Consider the following 22297-nt stretch of genomic DNA (forward strand, 5'->3'; position numbering starts at 1 on the left):
CAAAACGTTATGGTATATCGTATATAAAAAGTTATTATTTACTGAAAATCATACCTGTGTCTCTAATTCTCTCTTATTATTAATATTAATATTAATTATATTGATTAATCATACTCTTGTTAAAATATCTAAATATCTAAACACGATACATTTATCTAAGAAAACCAAAATTGAGAGATATGAGGGAAAACTGACCTTTTTTTGCTTACTCCACTTGCAAAATTTTCAATTTAAATGAAGGATGAAAAGTTGCTGTATGCAAATTTGCTTTAGCTTAAAATAACTGACAAAACCTTGTCTTTCCTTCCCTTTCTAGCTTGTATTTATTTGAACAATGCCTGGAACTTGGTATTACGAGCACTTCATGTGTCTGTGAGCCTCTTTAAGAAGAATCGCTTTATTTATTCCCAAATCATGAATTTCTTTGGATAAAATTGTGTGAAAAAATGTAACGTATACCTGATGCATGTATTTTTGCAGACAGGTTTTGCTTCCTGTCGCAGGGACATGTGTGAAACAACTTTTCCGCCTATTAGTTTGATAGCATGTACAGTGATTAATGTTGCATGTGTGTAACAGATATTTGACCTCCTGACCTCACCTATCTTTTCTAATAGACACGGTTGTCACATTGCCACAGTAACCGTAGACAGTCTGATTCTCATCCAAGAACAGCTGATAGAAGGTGGAACTCTTCATCCATGAAGGGAAATGGACCATAAATCCAGGTGGCGGGTAAACCGCTCAACACCCGTTTACTCAGGTGGGTGTTTTATCATATGAAGTGTCAAATCTCCAAACTTCACCAAACAACACCTTGGAAAAAAAACAGATATCGGCCAGAAAACAACACAATGAGTGAACCAAGTCGGAGACAGGAAGGACACAATCCCCACCCCAGAACCCTAAAACACAGCAGATATGGGCAGAGATAGATTTCAACGACACAATGAGGTGGAAATGTTGGCAGTCCTGAGCAAACAGTTAAAGTCTCTTCTTATCTGTCCTTCACCTTCCAGACTGAAAACCAAATCAATGCCTGGAGCCAAGCTAGTGCACTACAGCCTCAAACACACTCGTGAACGCTCATTCATTTGTCTGCTGCCAAATCCTCATGTACATCCTTTGATACAGTCTGTCTGTCCATCGTTAATTTTGCTTTAACTTTTGAGTCTCGCCAAGAATGTGCCGTTCTAAAAGATAAATGTTTCTTACACCGTGGCTGCGTCCCAGTCTGCATACTTTTACTATGGGCTACTTTCTGAGTGATATACTCTCTCCAGCTTTCTGGGGGATGTATTATTGTGTACTGTGTGGTTGCATGTTTTTAGCAACTAAATTTTTTTTTTAAAGCGATACGGTTCTAAAAGATATATAAAGCATACTATTTTCCACATATGATGCATTAATACTGAACTTACATGCTACTTTCTATTAGTAGATGCTTAATCTGTGTTTTTTTAAAAGGATCTTTATAGTGGACTTTATAGTGCATTTATTTTTGTATGAACATTTATTATTTGTAGCTAAACTGTGTGTTTGCATATATTCAAACAAGTAAATAAAATTATAACATATATTTATTATTTATATTATAGAATTATAAATGTATTAATACAATATTTGAATATGTGTGTGTGTGTGTATGACATCAAAATCATTTATGGGACAAAATATTATAATAAATATTTAATATTAAAAGTATTAAATGTATATATTAACTGGCATGTGTTTATGCAAATTATATATATGTTTTATATATATATATATATATATATATATATATATATATATATATATATATTTATGTGTGTTTTTCCTCAGCTTCATCCCATATAAATTTATTCAGTTTGAAGCTTTATTGATTTTTGAGTTTTTCACAAATACATTGTCCCCATTCATGTACATGCATTTTTTCCCCCCCTTTCAACTATTCATTCCTCCTCATTCGATAGATTTATTTTTCAAATGCCCGTGGGGGAGGGTTCGCTGGTTTCCCAAATGTGAAACATTTGAAGTATCTGAGGTTGCTGGACTGAATCTGGTCTGGTTTAAAGGATTCGCCGGTTGGCTCAGGCCTTTCAGTTTGTAATGGCTCACAGATGGGCTTTGCTGGACCCTATTGGGCCACTCAAACTGGGTCACCCTACAACACATTAACTTCTTGATCTCTTTGTGTAATTTACTCAGACTGGTGAACAAAGGAATTCGTACAGAACAGTGTATTGGATGGCCGTTTCTCAAACTAATTTTGGTTATGTCTGGAATGTAATAGCAGACTGCTGCTTGTTATTTCTATTTAAAGTAATAGTGTGTGATATAACACTGCATGTATATATGTATATAGTGATGAACATTTCAAAGCAAGTTTCTCATATGGTCTCATTTTAATTCTGCAAATTGCATTCTGTTTTAGTTTTTAATCCAATTTTAGATATGTCTTAATCTGTCAGACCAAATGTTTTTCTTTAGAATTATAAGACTAAAAACCACAGCTGATATTGTGGTTAATACATTTCTGTTTTTTATTGCCTTAATGAAATATTTAAAGCAGAAAATGGTCCAAGTCAAGTTCATTGCATTACAAAATATGTTTGTAATTACTGCTACTACTTTTACTTCTGCTTTATATCGAAGAAATGATAATAAAACTATAAATGCAATAAGATTAAAGTAATAAAATATGAAAGAAAAATGTATGCACTCAGCTTGACCTTTTGTTGTGTCATGGATGAGACAAAATTAATAACACTTGTGCTTTTTAATTTCTTATTATTTGATTAGACTGTAATATGTTAAATGCGGCCAGAAATGACTAAGTAATAAATAATAAACATGAAGTAATGTGCTGTTATATTAGTGTGGTCATGTGAACAAAAAAGGCCTATTAACATTTGAAAACAAATCAAAGTTGGGATAATTCATACTCTTTCACTTATTTTATTATTTTTTTAAATAGTTGTATTTCAGTAATCATTAAGCAGCTGGTTAGTATTCAGTTAAAACCAGTGCATTGTTTTTTTTTTTTTTTGAGATTCAAGCTTTTTAACTATTTGGTGAACTTGTTTTATGAAACAGGCCCCTGTTAACCCCTGCTGGTAGATGATAAAACTACATTGTTTTTCTCCATTGACGGCCATTCAAAAATATCTGTCAATTCTCACCAAATTAAATGTTTTGCAAAGAACATGTTAGCCACAGAAACCCATATTATATTGTGGTAAATTGCTTACCTTTAATAATAAAAACAATAAGGAGGACTTTTTAGTTAACAATAAGAGTTATGTTGCTGCTCCAAGGGCTTCATGTGATCACATGACATTTACAGCCCAGTTGATTGGCTCGATCCATAATGGCAATGTCTGCCACATGTCCATGAACTGAAGCAAACATCCAAAATCCAGCATCAAGGTTGTATATTTCACGCACTCATCAGCCAGAATTTGGACGAATGACATTGACAACATTTGAACTTCTGCATACAATGTTTCCTAAGCAATACTGGCAAAAGTATCAGGGTATACATTCAGAAAATATGCATATTATCTCCAGTAAATATACTGCATGGGTAAACAAGGTCAGTATGTTATTCTAATCATATCCTCTGATTTTTTTCAGACTTTTCTTGAAAAAACTCTGTCTGATTAAACCATTAACCTGACATCTGCCAAAGAACGTCATATTATGTAATACTGTTTTATGATTACACTGTATAATATATTCACTTCCCACTCTGACAGGGATTTTGCTTTGGCAGTTTGTGTTATTATGTTTCCAACTTGTTGTAATACTAAATATGCCGTCCCCATCCTGTTGTGCAATGTAAAAATTAACCAGTAAAACAATTAAACCTGTTATATGTCAGAAATGATATCTCGTCATATATTAAAATGTGGATTGATCGACACAATGCACTTCGTTTATACATTTTTGCCTTTTTTGTTTTAAATAATTTTATTATACAAAGAGAAAATTAAAACGTGAGCAACCACGTGGCATGTATCCTGCGGACCGGAGTTTTTGGAGCAGGCTAATAACTCGGAGAAGCTAAAGGTTTTCGGCTACAACGCAATGTAAACAAAACAGAGTTCGTCGTCCTGTTGCGACTCGACAAGCGACTGCAGTCGAGGGACATATTGACTGTCAGGTGACACTTCATCGTCGTGAAGTGCGTGAAACAGCAGACGTTATTCGCGGTTTAAATGGCAAAAAGTTTTAAAGCCACCATTAGCGTCATTAATGGACGGTCATAAACTGTTTTTGTAATATCACGCTAAGATCAAACAATCCCTCAGCGGGTATAAAACAAATTGGTGCTGTTGTTGATTCGCAATAACAATCTGAAATCACTGGAGCTTTTATTGCTTGTAAATCTGTGATTTTGAAGTGAACTGACTGCTTACAGACGACTCCTGTTTCCCTAATGAGATGAGACTCCATCTTTATTATGGACCAAAGTTGTTTTTTTCAGCGTTTGGCATATGTTGCTTTTTTTTGTAGCTCACGATACTTCAGTGATGATTTATGTACAGTAAGTATCAATTTTGGTCATGTTTTTTCCCTTAAATTCCTTAGAACAATTGAAAACTTTAAAATGAGACGATGTTAATAGTAAAATTACAAATTTTGTGTTTACCATGTGCCATGTAGTTTAAAAAATAATAAGCAAGTAACTATTTACAGTATGCAGTAATGGATATTTCAAACTGCAGTATGTTACATTATGAGGCTGATACTGAAACGCCATATGCACTACACTTATTCAATGCTTATTTGGAGATTGATTTGGCCAATGTGGAAAAGAGCAGCTTGGACATTCTGTTTAACATCTTTTCATGTGTTTTACAGAAAAAAAAAAGATGTTGGATAGACATACAGGTGAGTAAATGATGACAAAATTGTTATTTGTCTGATTTATTATTTCATGTACATTTTTAATGTAGTTTTGTTTTAAAATGTTTTTCCTTTTTTATTTAATTTTATTTTATGATTTTTATAAAGTTTCCATGTTTTTACTATGGTTTATATTCTTTTATAATCATTTTAGAGTTACATATTATGTCATTTTATGTCAACACTGCAATGTTTTTGTAATGCTGTGTCATTGATGCTTTTGATTTTGGAGTTGTTCTTGTGTCATGTTTTGTATTGTTTTTATTGTTAATATTGTATTTCTTTGTTTTTGGATATCTAAATAATATAAAATGCCTTTTTGGCAGTTCAGGCAAATAATGGGTCTACAAGGAAGTCTTGATGTGTTGTTTCAGGTGTACTATAAGTGATTTGCATGCCGTTTTAAAATGCTGTAATGCATCACATGTTCTGTTGAATCATCACCAGGTGTGTTTTACTCTTGTTTGCGTGTTTCTCCGCAGGTGTTGCGGTGGAATTCACGTCTCCATCTTCACTCTCATTTACGAGACCCACATAAATCCAAGCATGTTTATCATTTCCATCCAATCAGGAGACGTGTTTATGAACAGGTAAGAACAGGGCAGAAACTCCTCACAGGTGTACAGTCAGAAAGAGGGCAAAAGGTCGAGGGAGGAAACACAGAATCAGGACCACATGTAGACGCAGTCATCACGGCGGATCAAAGCCCGCCAAACTCACAGTCGAGATCAAAAGGGGCCGGGTTACACTCGCGTGAGCCCTACAGGGGCTGAGGTAGACTGGACCGCATTAGACATCTGAGCCAAGAGGCTCCAAAACTAACAAAAAAGCATAATAGAGGAACTGGTTGATTCAGTTAGACAGTGGTACCACCGAAAGACTTCAGTTAGACTATACTCCATATTTAAAGAAATAGTTCACCCATAAATGGAAAATTTTGATCATTTGCACACCCCTATGTTGGTCCAACCCTGAATGCTTGAATTAAAAACACAAGGAAATGTTCAGGCAGAATATATGAGCTGTACTTTGCCATGCAACTAAAACGCGCAGTGGTTTACACTACTACCAGTTCCAAAAAGGAACAAAAATGCACCATAAAAGTGCCACAAAATTAGTCCAAATGTCTCATATGCTATATACAAAGTCATCTGAAACCATTTGTTGGATTTGCAAGATGACAAATAGTTAAGTTGTTGTTCATTGATAAACTTCTGATGTCAGTAGGTGTAATGTGTTGAAAATGACCATCTTTTAAAAATGCATGTTGCAATGTAATTAGACACATTGCAAAAATGCTATGTAACTAATGTATATTAGTTTTTGGAGTATGATTTTTACTGGATAAAGCTAAAATGGTCTGTTTCTCAAACAAAACTGTCACGTGAAGTACTTTTATGATAATAGCCTCTTTTTGGAACTTGGAAATATAAATAACCAGAGCAGAGTTCTAGAAATACTATTCTAGTCTTATTTTTTTAAAAAATCTGTAAAAAAAGATAATTTTTTATTTCAATACATGCATGCTTAACTTACTTTACTGATTCAATTGTTAAGCTAAAACAAGTGGAAAAATACACTTTCATTAAGAGGTAGTACCTTTCTGAAAACATAACTTGCTTCTCAAGGACATATATCCTGACTAAAAACAAGGCAAAAAAAGACTTAAGAAGTCATTGAGTCATTGCATTTTTGGGTTAATTATTTTTTTAATGCAAATAAAAAAAAGGTGTGAATGATAATACAGTTCCTTTAATTTGTCAGACATCAGATTTCCACAACATAGAAAACCTCAGTATCAAACAGTTTCCTCGCAGCCTTTGCTTCAAATGAAATATTGCACCCGTTAACTTGCATCTATTAAACTTCTTCAGTGCGTGCACAACAGAAGTGTGTTTTTATGATGATTTTTTTTTTTTTTTTTTTTTACAACTTCACACCCCGTAAACCACAGATTCACACGCAGGAATGTGCTCAGGTGTGCTGGAATTCAAGAATCAACACTTCACATTCTAGAAATAACATCCGCGAACAAAAGAAAACCAAACCACAGTAACCCAAGAGGTCTGTTATTGGAGAATGAAAATTTCAGCAAGTCAAAGCTATCAAGTACAACAACAAAAACACCCTTTAAATATTTATTATTTTGAGCTCTCTTGTTTAAATGGAGGCCTAATCAATTTTAAAAGCCCTATTTTCCCATCACAAAATGAAGTAGACAGTCGTAATTACCACACCATTTCTCTGTACACACCTCGTAAATGTTCTTTCACACTGCTGAAGTCTCTTTTTGTTTGTACTATTTGTGGTTGGCCTTTTATAAAGTGATGATTAGATTGTTTGGAATACTCAAGCATGATCTTAACGAGATATGGATGACTTTTCATGCTGGATGTTTTAAATGAATTAAAACTCACACGTTCGCCCTAAATCAGTTGAATACCAGGGGAAGTTTTAAACAGAACAGGCAGTGTGCTGTAGCCTAGGACAAAACGAGACTTTGTGTAGCCTTTTTTTTTTCTTAAAAGAAAGTGCCAGAGCTGTAATGCAGTCCAGACGTTCTTTTTTCTTCTTCTCCTCCCTCTGTCCTGCGTCGCTACTGACCAGCTTCAAACTTCTCCATTTCTAACAACAATAAATGACTGCCACTCAGTCGGACCTGATCTTCCATTCCAGCCCACCCAAAGTCTCAGACCTGGCTGTGAACTTGACCCTGACAGCGCAGCAGAGTCTTCCCCAGACCCACGCTGAGATCGAGGTGCTGTTGTTTGACGTGGTTGTATAAGTGAGAGATTTGGACCTCACTCTCTAAAGAGAATGAGGTACAGATGGGTGACAGAAATGAGGTGAGGTGAGATTATTCGTACGTGCATTTGTTTAGTAGAAATTTTTTTTGCTATTTTGTCACATACGCTGCTGGAAAATTCAACTAGAGGGTACTTCATGCCGTTTATATGGTTTCTAGGTACTCATTTATAGCAATAGTTAGTATGAACTCATCTTGATGATTGATTATCTTGACTGCCAGCTGGTTAACTTGGTAGACAAGCAACAAATGAGATAAGCACATTTTCAAGGACTATAAACCATCTTGACCATCGTGATGGGAATCATTTTAGGCAAAGATGGTCTATTCTGGTGATATATGGCAATCAGCTAATCCATATTGTTTAAGAATGATTATCAGTACTGTTATCGGTACACTACTTTACCTCGTAGACCATATTAGTGAATTTAGTTAGAACATGGACTACCAACAAACCTACTGTAAGATTCAAGCTAGTTAAGATAAATGATCAACTGGTCTAAAAGCTGATGGACTTGGTGTCCCTTTGCAGATTATCCTAGATAAGAAGACTTTGTGGATCTTCTTGAACTACTTACCAACCAGCTTGACCAGTTAAAACCGGTTTTCTAAATTGAAGGCAAAGATCTGCTGGAAAACAGTTTGATGTTTGAAGGACAGGATGTTTAGCTATTGTATCCACTAAATGATGGAGAAGAAAAGAATGTTTAAACAAAACGAACTGATGTGTTGGACAAAGAAATGTTAAAACATGTTTGAGAGACAAGTTTGTTCTTACGCTTGTCAAACTGTACCTGTTCTCCAAAGAACTAGAATGCAGGGAAGCATTTCTCTCCCTCTTTCCTCTCCCTGGGATGGAGTTTGATCTAAAATTAGGTTTATTTAAGGGTTTGAAATCTTGGCCAAATATACTATGACATTAATTCGAAACAGCTCAACCCAGGTGGGAGGAGGAAAAGAGGGGCCCGCGGTCTGTAAATAAGAGCCAGTCCGTTTTTATCATCTTCTCGGTCTTTTGGAGAGCTTTGGATTGACATTCCTCCCTGCTTGAGCCTGATGCTCCTGCCTGACATCATTAAGGAGGAATGCACGCCGTACGTTCTGTTTCAATCCCTCCATTTTCATGTTTTAATTCCCCTCTTTCCCGAATGCCAATCTAGCCATGCTTTCATCATGTGAGAAAGGACGTTCGGACAAGTATGAACACCCCCATTCATTTGCAAAGCCTGGCAAACACTCAAGAAGCTCAGGCTGTTTTTTGGCTCCGTGGTACCTGCAGACACTGTAGCTGTCAGGATTTTCACTGACCTACTTTCTGCCAGTGGTGAATATGAGTTATTAGAGGCGCCCTGGGGGCTGAATTTTTCTCTGGACGTATGCAGGGCTCGCCTTTCCCCTCTCGTGCTCAGCGCCGCCTTTGTCTCTGCAGAGAATGATATAAATCAGCCAACGGCTGCGAGGGAAGAATGAAGCTCTGTAGAGTCTCGGAGGGGGTGTGGAGCAGAGCTGCTGAATCCAGTGGTTTCACTGTCTGTGGATTAATATCTTCCTGCTGATAGGGGAGCCATGCTTTATCTGAACGTCCAGATCCGTCCACTACAAATAGATGAGTCCTTCAAGAGCACATTTAGTGATGGTCCTGGACAGAGATAAAGCATTGTGCTGGACGAACAAGGACTTTAAGGGGTAGTTCATCCTGAAACTAACATTCTGTCATTATTTATTCACCATATGCAATTCCAAGCCATTCTTCCACAGAACAAAAAAGAGACATTCGGTAGAATGGTCACACTGCTCTTTTCCATTTAATGAAAGTAAATAGGGCCTACTACTGTTTTGTTATACAATCACTAAATCTCTCAACATATTTATTCCTGAATCGTGAGTCTTTTACAGTACATAAAGTAAATATTGGCCCACTGATTAGTTAACTACTGGGTGACTAGCAAACCTGAACTTGTACACAAAGTACAAGATGATATTAGTAATGAGGCTCTGTTCCACAAACGGATCTTGTAATATAAAAGTAGATGAGTCCTTCCAAGCCCCCTGCAGTTCTTCCCAATAAAACACATCAGAATTGCATAACCTGTTCACACTGGTGTTTACCTTCTTGCTTATTGTCATTCCAGTGCATGATACATCATGGGAATAGCCTCTAGAGATTGTAAGATCTGTGTGCACATGTACGTACGATGACATAAACTTGTTCTGCGCAGCATTTTGCGAGGGAGGACAGGCATTCTCACAAAGGTGTTTGTCCTCATGGCTCAGGGGTTAGGCATTGGGGATTAGGATGCTTTTATTAGATTTTACAAAGGAGGCTACGAAAGCGACCGGACAAGCCCAGGCATGCAGTGAGTGTTCATTACATGTTTTCAGCATGTAAACCTTCATTACATAAGAGGGGTCTCGTACATTCTTATAGAGTGATTCACATGTTCTGGGACATTGCAACACGAGGGTTAGCAGCCTCTTAAACATCTTAAGTTGAACCCACATGTAGACCTGCAGCTGTGGATGGAGGAGGTTCGTTTTAAACAGGTGTGGATGCACTAGACACTGGAGGGCATGTTACCATAGTAACCAGTCAAAATAATGATAGGACATGAGATGCGTGTTCACTGGCAGAACAAAACACCAAATCATGTAACTCTTTACACAAGCACGCACACTTGTTCCTGATTTTTTTTTGTTTTGGTAAACGTTTGGCTACTTCATCGTACTCTCAGTATTACACACTTAACCATTCAAAATGAAAATGCAGTAAAACAGAAGTGTTTAGCAGTTGTTTAGCATTCTCAAGAAAGTCTAAGTTACCAACTTCCTACTCGGGTGGGGAATATAACTCTTGGAAACATTTGAAACCCGGAAGTCCTAGAACTCCAATTCCACAGACGTATGACATGCACTGTTGTGTAAAAAAAGAGCATTTATCTGCGTTGTGTTGATATATAATGATATTGCATTACAGGCGTCCTGAGTTTGAATCCCAGCTCAAGGACCTCTCCCCATGCCATCACCCTATTAAGCTCTTGCTGGATCTGCGCTTTATCTGTACTGCCTCAACAGACATTTTTGGTTGTTTAAAAAAAGGTGTGCTTGTTTAAACAAAAGTTGCATTCAAATCTTCGCTGGTTGTGCTGATTTTAATCTAGTGGGTCTGTGCCCGGTTGCAGGAAAACCCCTAAGATAAGAAAACCCTTAATTATAAGTTTAAAAGTACCCTTAGTGAAACATGGGTTGCAAAAAAATCTTACTTAAGGGAAGTTAAGGCTGTCACTTATTTCCCTTAACTGCTCAAGTGTTCCCTTAAGTCTTTAGTAACTATTTAACCTTGATAAATTTAAGGAATCAAAACAGCTCCCTTAATTCATCTTAAAAACATAATTTTTTTTAGGATTTTTAAGCACAAATGAAAGACATTTTAAAAAATCATGACTGTTGTAGGGCAGTGACTATGGTAACATATTTAACATATAAAAAATTAGATTAATAATTACATTAGTTACATAACAATATAAATGTAATATAAATGTAAATTGTTTGGATTTTTGTAATGCATTATCTTCTTGTCCATCCACCTGATCACATTTACAACTGTGTTTGTAGCCTCAAAACATGGGTTAATTTTTACATTTGGTAAATTTTCTGTCTTTGGTCAGGAGGAGATCTTGTTGTGTTGCAGGTTTAATAGTGATTACTCACTCAGGCCAACCAGTGATCAGCAGGGTTTACACGTTTCGTTTTGGTAATGGTATAGTTTCCTTGGAATCTTAGCCGAGGTGGTGCTCAAAAAAGGTTCCAGGTACTGTACCTTTGGAAAAGCGCCTTTATTATCCACAAATTGAGGTGCACTCTTGACTGCCAAGCTATAGGGGTAGCTCTGCTATTTTTGTCTTCCAGCCACCGGAAAGTACAACTTCATGGTCAGAGAAATCAAATAGGAATATCCTGTATATGACATTAAATGCATTATTAGAGCAGCAGTTCTTCTGGAGTAGTCTGGGGTTAAATGTCTTGCTCAAGGCACATCTGCGATCAAACCAGCATCTTTGAGCGTTAGCTGCTAAGCCACTTCATGAGTATGGCAGGAAAGCATGGTTTAGATTGACTCTTAATTTTCAAAGAGATTTTCCTGTTTTGTAAGATTTGGAGTGACTAAAACAACCCTCAGACCCCAAATGACACTTTACCCAAGGCGTATCATAAAACCTTGCGGACATCTGCGTCTGATGGCACGCAAAACCACCCGACAATCATACCACTGTTATACGGGAGCCAATCTCCTGAGGGCATCTGGGTTCGTCTGCCCCGTTTCCAGTACAGCGGTGTCAGATGCATGTTGAAAGCAGTGGCATGCGGTTTCTGTGCTGTCCCAGCCGTAGCTTTGAAATACCAGCCCCACCGCAGGCTATTTTAGGGCCAGCCACAATCATGCTCGCTTGCTGCCCAGATACTGTCGTTCTCTTGGGGCCTGTGTCCCAGCACTGGTCCTCTGTGCATCCTCGAAATTGCAAAGTGGTGAGCCAATGGCATCATGAGTGTCCGTCAGCAGGCTTTGGCAAGGTGCAGTCTCTAAAGGGTCCACGTGTTGAAGGGTCTGGAGTTTGAGGCATATCTTCATGGCGGTTTTCCAGGTGAAGAAAGGACAAGTTCTTTTTATTCTGAAAGTCTTAAATACAGTTCTCTGCAATACCTACCCTCTCATTGAGCTTAACTAGTCATTATGCAGATGCTTTACGCACAAAATGACTTGCTGGACACTTATTACAGGGACAACCCTCTTGGAATGACCTGAGGTCAAATGTTTGCCTAGGACAACTTATGGAGTGTCCCTTGTGCACTCAAACCAACAAGTAGATTTTTGTAGAACTTCATACTAAATGTGTTTCTACTCACCTACTGTACTTAATAGCAGTGATCCAGTAAGGTAAATCTTGTGGACTAAAATATCTAATTCATGGTTGTACCTTGTCTCCTGTCAAGGTAAGCTGTTATATGATCCATCTAAACTCTTCCTTCTCTTCCTCACTCTTTCTTTTTGGTCCGTCAAGAAGAGCGCCATTGTGGCACCACTGATCTTACATAAGCTTCCAATCTCTCCATGCATCAGCCCTGAACAAAAAGCAAGATCCTGTCCTTGGTTTGGATTTTCCACCCTCATCCTTTGATTTGGCTGCAAGTCAAGCTTGAGAAGAGCAGAGAAGAAAGAAAACTGTTTATGAGGGTCAAAAACAGAGATACCGGATTCTGGAATTATGAAATTTTACACACATATTCAGTGTGTGTCTTTAGAGCGTCATTGCTGTGAGATTTCACTTGATGTATCCAGAAAGTAGCTGATGTCAGTGGAGGAGATGGGGAAAGGCACTGAGAGGGAGAGATGGCAGGCGAGAGAGAGTGAGAGACAGTAATCATTACAGGACTTAAAATAGAATAATTAGAGGAGCTGTGTGTACTGTTCCTCTGCCCGCGCTGACCACAAGTACTCTTAATGCTTTTCCGGTACCGGCCATTTATCACTGTTTTTTTGTTTTTTGTTTGTTACTTTCCTTGTCTATTTTTATGTTTGGAAGACGTTGAGGCTAAATCAAGGAAATCGTTTTCAAAGTATATTGAATTCATTAGGCCTTTGTTGCTAGGGTGTTGTTATTAACCAGCAGTGTCGGGAAGGTTAATTTGGAAAAGTAATAGGTAAGAGATTACAAGTTCCCCTATTTAAAATGCAATAAGTATTGTAACTATTTAAATTAGTATAAAAAAAAAATTATCTAAAAATGCAATGTGATTGTATTTGTTTACTTTTTGATTACATTTTTAAATTTCCAATTACATTAGTACTCAACACTGATTACTGTAGAACTTGCATCACTTGAATTAAAATTGTACTTGCATATGTACTTTAAAAATTTACTTAATGTACTTATTGTGTTCATATTGTATTTGAAAACACTTTTGCTGCTATTGAGGTGGGATACGGGTAAGGTTAGGGACAGGTTTGGTGGTATGGGTAGCCTTATTGGTGGGTTAAGGTGTAAGAGATGGGAGATCTAACATTGCTTGGAAAAAAATAAACAAACAGTGGTCGTCTAAGTGGTTACTATGGTGTTGAGAGGCTGTTCTGTGTATTTCTCAGGTGGTTCTGGGTTAGTTTTTTGCTGATTTGGCGTGGTACCATGTGCTAGACTGTTGGTAGAATATTCTAGGTGGTTACTAGCCCATTCTCAGATTTATTTTCTGGTTCTTTCAACGTAAATGTAGCCTATGCCATCTCAAGGCAAATTTGTGGCAAATACAAGTGAGGTTGAACAAATTTGTACGTAAAATATGTACGAATTTCTGTAAGATCAGGCTGGTGTAGCATTATTTTTTTTATTCTTTTATGTATGCGAGGCAAATCATAAGCCTGTTTGGCAGTCAGATGTCATTAAACATGTTGTGTGCATGTATGTATATATAGAAAATTGTCTGTGTGTTTTTAGAACCCACATTTGGTTATTTTGGAATCTGTTGTGCATTAATATAATGTATTTTTGTGTGATTACTGTGGAGATCTGAAAGACAGGAATTAGGCACAACTGAGTGAAAGACACATTTTTGTTGACATCTTGATGAAAGCATCAAAGTAGTGGAATGGTTCTCATTTGAACAGTGCACTTCCTGAGGTTGGTGTGTAAAATCAAAAGAGACCATTCAGATTTTTCAACAAACAGATTGAAAAACGCATTACATCAATCAGTCTAAGAGGGGCCGTTTTTCCTCTGGGAGCCATTTCCTCCAACAAGCCACAAAAAAGGATCTTAGCTTGATGCTTGCTAAATACTTCCATTTGATGATTCCTGAGTGCTCATGAAAGTGACATGCACTAATTAAACAAAGACTGACTGTTTCTCTTTTGTTTCCAGGTCATATACCAAAGTCCGGAAACAAAGATTGGTCAAAATAAAAATCAAAAAATCAAAAGGGGTGTTCTCTTCTGGTGCAGTGGTGTTTAATCGTTCCCAGAGTGCTCATGTTTCACTGACATCCGTACTCTGAATGGTTTAAAGCATTGATTAACGATATCAATGTTTGATCTGAATTGCAGTAAAATGTATTCAAGATGCTGAATTACTTTTTTGTTGTTACCGTTCATATTTTTAGCCCTCTATTCAGATTGCTTTGAATGTGAGGTTATTGATTAATTGATTTCAATTAAACGACCTAGCCAAAACTCTAATTAACCATATCCCTGACTAATCCTAACCCTGAGGCTAGTATTTACTAGGAAATTAGATATGGTGTAACAGAGTTATGGAATTGAAAATCAGGTTTTTATCAGTGTTTTCCTCTATATAGTGGACTTCAGTGGGGTCTAAATTGCAGTTTCAATGCAGCTTCAAAGGACTCTATGTGATCCCAGCCAAGGAATAAGGGTCTTATCATACATAAAAATGTAGATACTTTTAACTTACACACTAGCTCAACTTCATGCATTACGTAATTCTGGAAAGGTAACGTCTGACTTAGGCAGAAATACTGACTGTGTTTACAAAGTGAATGTGAAAAAAAGCATTTAAAAAGGCCTTTACGAAAAATAAGTTGGAGAAGAAATTGAGATACTCTGCCTTTTTTAACTGAAGTACACTGATGAAGAACTAACAAGGTGTAACCTTTCCAACATGATTACACAATGCACAAAGCACGTGTTCAAGACAAGTGTTTGTGGGTATTCCTCGACTGGTATTGTGTAGAGCCCTTGGAAGCTGCATTAAAACTGCAATTTGGACCTTGAACCTACTGGCCACCATTGAAGTGCACTATATAAGGAAAAGTCCTGTACCGTAAAAGAGGCCTTTTGAGTCTCACATAGACTAAATTTTCTAAAAAATGCACCAAAACTTGTCAGACTTACACCAAATGTTGTCCCAACTAGTTAAACACAGTTGTTTGAACAAATATTTTATATTATTGAAATGTATTGAAATGTTCTTGGGGTTAGCGTGTCTAGTTTTGAGGTCTAGACTATGTTCAACTATTCATGTCCTTTTTCTGGATATCTCAGTCTTGTAAGTTTCCCTACAAGCAAAAACGTTGTCTACTTATTAAACTAACTTATCCATTATCCATTATCCCATGTTTGTCATTTGTAAACAGACATCTTCCAAGAAACAAAATAAAATAAAATACATCAACATTCAAGATAATAAAGGGTGTTAGCTGAACAAAAAAGAGACATGTGTAAAGTCACAGTGACTTAGAGTTGAGTGAACAAGACAACTTGCTCCAAAGTTGAATAAACTCAAAAAAGATGCACAGCATGTTGCCTTAAAATTTTAAGTTAAGTCAAATATCTTCCCTCAAAAACCTTTATTTATTTTCGACTGAAGAAAGAAAGACATTAACATCATGACATGGGGTTGAGTATGTTTTTACCAGAACTTTTTTTATTCTGGAGGTAAACTAATCCTGTAAATAGATAATCTTGGGAAATCAGAGTATCAGCTATTCAAAAAAACGGACAAGGCCTTTGATATGTCTTTACCAAACAGTAGAAAATACTACTCCGCAATTTTTGCCTTGTAACTATTTTGAAAACATCTCAAGCAGTTACTATCATAGCTTCTTGAAGTCAAACATTGTTAGCATTTGTAGCAAGCCTTGGCATACCTTTTAGAGCTCCCAAAAGTGATGAAGTTTACAAATGGCATGCTTGGTGTTGTTTATATTGTAGCCGCAGCAGAACTAAATACAATGCAATTTGCAGGAAACGTGCTGTAAATTCACCAACCCAATTAAATTGGACTGTATTACAAGCTGCTGGTGAAACCGGAGCCTTATTTTAAGGCGCTCATTAATCAATGCCAAACCCCAGGGCTCACAGCAGCCCGGCTGATGCAGGACATGTAATTAACTCTTTAAACACAGGGAATAAAAATCAGGCCTGATTGCAGATACCAGTTATCCTTCCTGAGGGACGCAGACCATTAGCTTCCTAATGGGTCTTGCCCCGCAGAGGCGTAAACCATCAGCGGAACTGGCTCCGATCCAAACCGCAGGCCTCATTACGCCGCGGGAAACGAAGAATCACGTGTACGCTCCTTTAGTGCAATTTTCAAAATAACCATCATCTGAAGATGATTGGCGTCTCCATGACCTCGGTTAATAAATTAAAGTTGAGGAATTCCAGCGGCATCCTGTTGGTAGAACACTAGGTCATAAGAGTCAAAAATTAGCTAGTCGGGTTGTTTTGAGTAAGCGCTGCCTTCTACAATTAAGTTTTGGTACCAGGGAAAACTCATTTGGTGCCAGTTGTGCTAGCAGCAGCTGATGAGATGAGCAGGCGCATATGTGGTTAAAGAGCGGTTTGTTGCACTGTGCAATGAAACGTAATGTAGAATGACACGATGAGGAGAGCTAGCGAGAGAGAAATGTTTAACCGTAAAATAGCCTGCACTGTTCATTTGAGTAATCAGTTGCGGGATGCGAGTTTAATAGCCTTTAATGGTCTGTTTCCTGATATCAACTCCAATCAGCGGTCAAAGTGCTCAGCCATTCATGAGCTTAGAAAAACACATTTTCTGAAAATAGCTCCATTCGTACCTCGCCCATGTTCTTTAATGAAATGGAAAAGTTAAAAAGAAGTAGTGGAACCACTGCTTTTTGGAGAGAAACCGTTGTACGCTTCTTGTTCATTAGCGTAAACTGCAGAACAAATTAACGCTAACCTTAATTCCTACTTTTACAGGAGCGGCTCTATAAAAGGAGCTCGGAGGAGACTCGGCTGCTTTTAGAAGCAAGCGGCCGCATTTTTGTTTTAAACCTTTGGGTTGGTTTTGGCAGCGCTCTCGTTAAAACGACCTTTGTGTTTCTCATTATGCTGCTCATACGGAAGAAGTTAGCAGCTTGAACCCTGTTAGCCGAATGCTAATCAGTGTGACAACCAAGACTGAATGCAGTCCAGGTTAGAGTGGAATTCATAACCAAGAGGTAAACATCAAACACTATTGGAGGCAGACCTTGGATGTTTACAGGGACTGTAAGGGAGTGATCCACACCTGTGAGGCCACAGAACACATGACCTTTAATGGAGTTACTGCTGGTAGCCCCGTGTAAAGCTAACCATAGTTACAAATCCAGCATTAGCATGTAATTTCTGCAGCTTCAAGAGGGTCTTGTGGGGTCTGTTTTATGTTTTTGTCTTTTTCATGATATTCAATAATTTTAGTCTTTACAAATATATATATATATATATATATATATATATATATATATATATATATATATATATATATATATATATGTACTGTATTCAAAATTTCTATATAAAAATGCAAATTCTGCATATACGTTGTGTGTGTGTATATATTGTACTATAATTACAAGTACTATAAATTTTTAAATAGGTTAATAATATATAATAATATGCAGTTATAATAATATTAATACTATTAATAGTATATAATATTACTCATATAATTATATTAGAATATTAAAACAAATATTGTTAAAAATAAAACTATTTAACTATTTTACTATTAATAAAACCTAAATACAAGGCTAAAGATGTAACAAAAAGTATATTTACATTTATTTATATATATATATATATATATATATATATATATATATATATATATATATATATATATACACACACACATATGTAAAATTAATTAAATATTTCTATATATCAAATATATACAAAACATTACATGTTTCATGTTTCTTTCACATGCACAGACATATCAAATTAAATATATTACATATATATTAAATATATAAAACATGTTTCACACGTTTTTATATATATATATATATATATATATATATATATATATATATATATATATATATATATATATATATATAAATATTTACGGCATATTGCTAGCATTTTTGGCTTAAAAAAAATACATTCAAAAACTTTCTACCGGGAATAAATAGTACAGTTTGGAGCCTCAATAAGAGCCAGTCAAACTCAGCGCTCATAGCGATTATGTTCTGCATAAAGGGCCACAAAACACTGTCATCCCTTTACTTTCCAAATGAAATTAGACGGTGCCTCAGAGGTTTGAGTGAAAACACCTGGTCATGTATGAAGCGAGAGTGGACTATACATGTTTTCAGGCCTTGGCATAAAGCATATAGCAGAGCTCCATCTTTGTAACAGTCATCCTAGCAATGGTACCGATGCACTTTTAGACCCCTACAGAGTTTTACAGAGCACCACCATAAAGTCCAAGCACAATCTTTCCAGGATTAGTCTTTCCATGATTTAACGCTGCTCTCTCCTGACCCCTGGAATGCAGTGAATGACGGATTTTCTTACATTGTTTCACCTGCTCTAAATAGAACCACATGTTGCCAGGAACCGCCTCAACGGTCTTTCAGCCCTAATGGGAAGCATATTGGGGGGTTACAAGGAGCCGAAGACAGCCAAAGGGGCTTCCATTAGACCACAGCGTGACACTCGGAGGAAGACAAGGGCAGAGTACGGAGATAATACCACAAATCAGAGGTGAATTATAGGGCAATGCCATGAAAGGAAGTCGGAACAAAACCCAATCCCCAGGCCCAAGTTACTGTGACGTCTGTGTAGGGTTACAGAGGAATCTTATAGGTCTTTCTGCTCATGAAAATTACATGTTTTCTGCAATGATCTTTTTGCTCGGTTTCAGACTAACTTCATTGCTTTTCTGCATGCTGGTCTTGATCCTGTGGTGTTAAAGACCTTGTTATTCTTAATCACTGGTTTGAGATTATTGCAGTTGATTGGGGTGAGACCTTTTAAGATCAATTTTAATTCCAACAGATTGTAGACTTGAGGCCAAATGCAAAGATTTATCCTAAGTCCACCATAGACTGGTACAGTCTTTTTTTTTTTTTTTTTTTTTTTTTTTTTTTTTTTTTTTTTTTTTTACTTGTCCTGCTCAAAAAAGGTTTTTTTTCATTGTTTAGGGTAAGCAGCGATTACCATTAACGAACATTTTCACTTTAAAGTAAAGTCCCGAAGTTCGCTAACAGTAAGCAGCAGCTAATCGAAGTAGTATAAAGCAGGCCTGAACGTCTGACCTTGACGAACTGAAAACAAGAAATCAGAACCACACCCATGTTTTATGTCATGTCATCTGTTTTGCCAAGCTGCTTTAAGCTCCCAATACGAAGTTTGTTTGTGCCTGATTTGGTTAAAAATGGTATAAAACACTTTACGTTTACTTCAAGTATATTGGGGCCTTTAGCTAGTTTGCTAGGTCGGTCTTAACTGACTATCACTGTGTCATTATCTTGTCCGTTTGTATATGTGTTTGCCAGCCTGTTGATAAAAACAACATATGCTGGTTAGACATGTATTGGTGATGGTTTAAGCTGGTTTATGTTGGTCCAGATGACCAGCATAAACCAGTAAAGGACCAGCTTAAACCAGCATCCCAGCTTTAAAACATACCTAACCAGCATATGCTGTTTTTCTCAACTAGCAGCAAACAAATGCCAAAACCTCTCTAAAAACATCAGAATATAAGCACTGGTCATGCAGAGACAAAAAAAAAAAGTTAAAAATGGTTTACATTTTTTTGTTCCTTCTTCAGCAATGTGGACTAGTCTACTTGTGTGAAGCTGTTGTACGTAACTAACTTGTAAACAAAAACTGATTAAACTAGTCTTTCGTGTATGTAGTTTTCTGGTCTTAAATGGTCTAAAAGCCATCATACTAGAATATCAGCAAAGGCCAGACTGACCAATAAGTCGAGACCAGAAAACCATGTTAAGTTGGTTTAAACGGTTTAAGCTTTAGCAGTGTGGACAAGTTGACCTGTGTGATTTTTAGTTAAACATAAATTGCGAACTTATGAACAAATCAGTAACCTTTTAAACATGCTAAACTTGGCAGAAAAAAAATCACTTTCGCTGGAAACCACTGGTTCCGGGAAGCATATATAATGACTCATGTATCTCAGTCCAGCTAGCACCGCTAGCGCTTGCGATTAGCCAAGCAGATGTCTATTTCAAGCTTTAGCCTGCTGCTCATGTTTTCCTTTACAAAAAGTTGGGTTTAAATTCATTCTTACAGTGAGCTAATTTCTCACACAACCCAGGGAAACAGTTTATTATTATTTATTATATTTTAAAGCTTCTTTTGCAGTTAGCAGTAGCTTATTAGTAATGGCAACTCATTTACCAACCATTCTTTGAGTTCTCAGTGAAATGTTTGGGGTGTTTTTTAAAGCATTTAGCGATTGAATGCACGTTCGTCTTTTACTGTGAAACAGTGACATCTGGTGGCTGTAGAGGCAACAACAGGCTTGCTCCAAGAAATACTGCCTCTGTGATGTTTCTGGATTTATTTTAGGCGTCGTATATTAAACAACTTACTTTCCACCACATGCGTCTCTCTACAGGTCATTTATGCATTTTTTTACATAGAGCACATCTGCCCCCGCTGGTATCAGAGTCACAGATCTGTGATGAAGCTGATGACTAACGGGCAGACAGCTGCAGAGTCAGTGGTAATGAGTAATCATGTCGAGCTCACTGCAAAACGAAGCTCATCGCTCTTTTCATATTTGTATTCTGTCCAAAAAACCCTCTTGCAATCATGAAGGAAAATAAGCTGTCGAATCTGTTATAGGCAAAATTTTGCCAAGTATGCACCAAAAATGTTGTTAAATTTATGCACAGGGACACAATTCTCACTTTATAACGCACACAGTACACACTTTAGATCATAGAAACTCTCTATATGCCAAATATACTGTAGTATGTTTAATTTTTTTTAAATTATGTATTAGTTTAATTTAGCACTTCAAAATAAACTAATCAAAAATTTCTTAGTTAGATTTCTTAGTTTCTTTGGCAACTATCTGATTTTTTTTTTAATGTGTACAGAGCTTTTATTTTAGTTTTAGTTTTTAAAGTAATTTTTAATAGATCCATTTAATCTAAATCATCTAGTTCATTTAAAGTATTTTTTTAATTGAATGTAATTCTGTTGAGAAGGAATGCCTTTTCTACAAACACTGATTCAATGCATTTGACAAACACTTTTCAGATTCCTTTTAAACAAACATTGCAATAACATCAAATTGTTAAACTAGTCAAGATGTGATGTGAGGCTCAGGACTGCCTTGAGGTAAATAATTCCATGTAAAGATAAAAACAAGTATTTATCTCCAAGGCCCTTTTGAGCAGCGGTCAGATGATAAATGGCATCCCTGAGACCGTTTGATGCTCTACAAGGACTTTGAAGAGTTTCATAGGTTTAAAACAGAATTCATACAGTTTTTTCTCATGTTTGGTTTAGTTTATTTTGATTTTCAGAAACATGCATTTATTTTTGTAATTTGATGTTTGTAGTTTTCCTAAAATACATCACCCAGATGTCATTTAACATAGACTAAGAACTTTTTGTTATTAAACCGTCATACGCTGGTGTTTTGAAGAACCTGGAAATCAAAACATTGATCTGAAGAATAAATAATGAAACCTCAAGAACCTTTAAACTCCATAGCATAGATGCTATTTGTTCAAAAGTTAAGTTTTTTGTTTTGGAAAGAAGTCGCTTTTAATTAAGATTACAGTAAAATATTGTGAAATATTATTTACTTTTAAAATAAC

The sequence above is a fragment of the Puntigrus tetrazona genome, chromosome 25 (assembly GCF_018831695.1).
Source record: "Puntigrus tetrazona isolate hp1 chromosome 25, ASM1883169v1, whole genome shotgun sequence".
Classification (NCBI taxonomy): domain Eukaryota; kingdom Metazoa; phylum Chordata; class Actinopteri; order Cypriniformes; family Cyprinidae; genus Puntigrus; species Puntigrus tetrazona.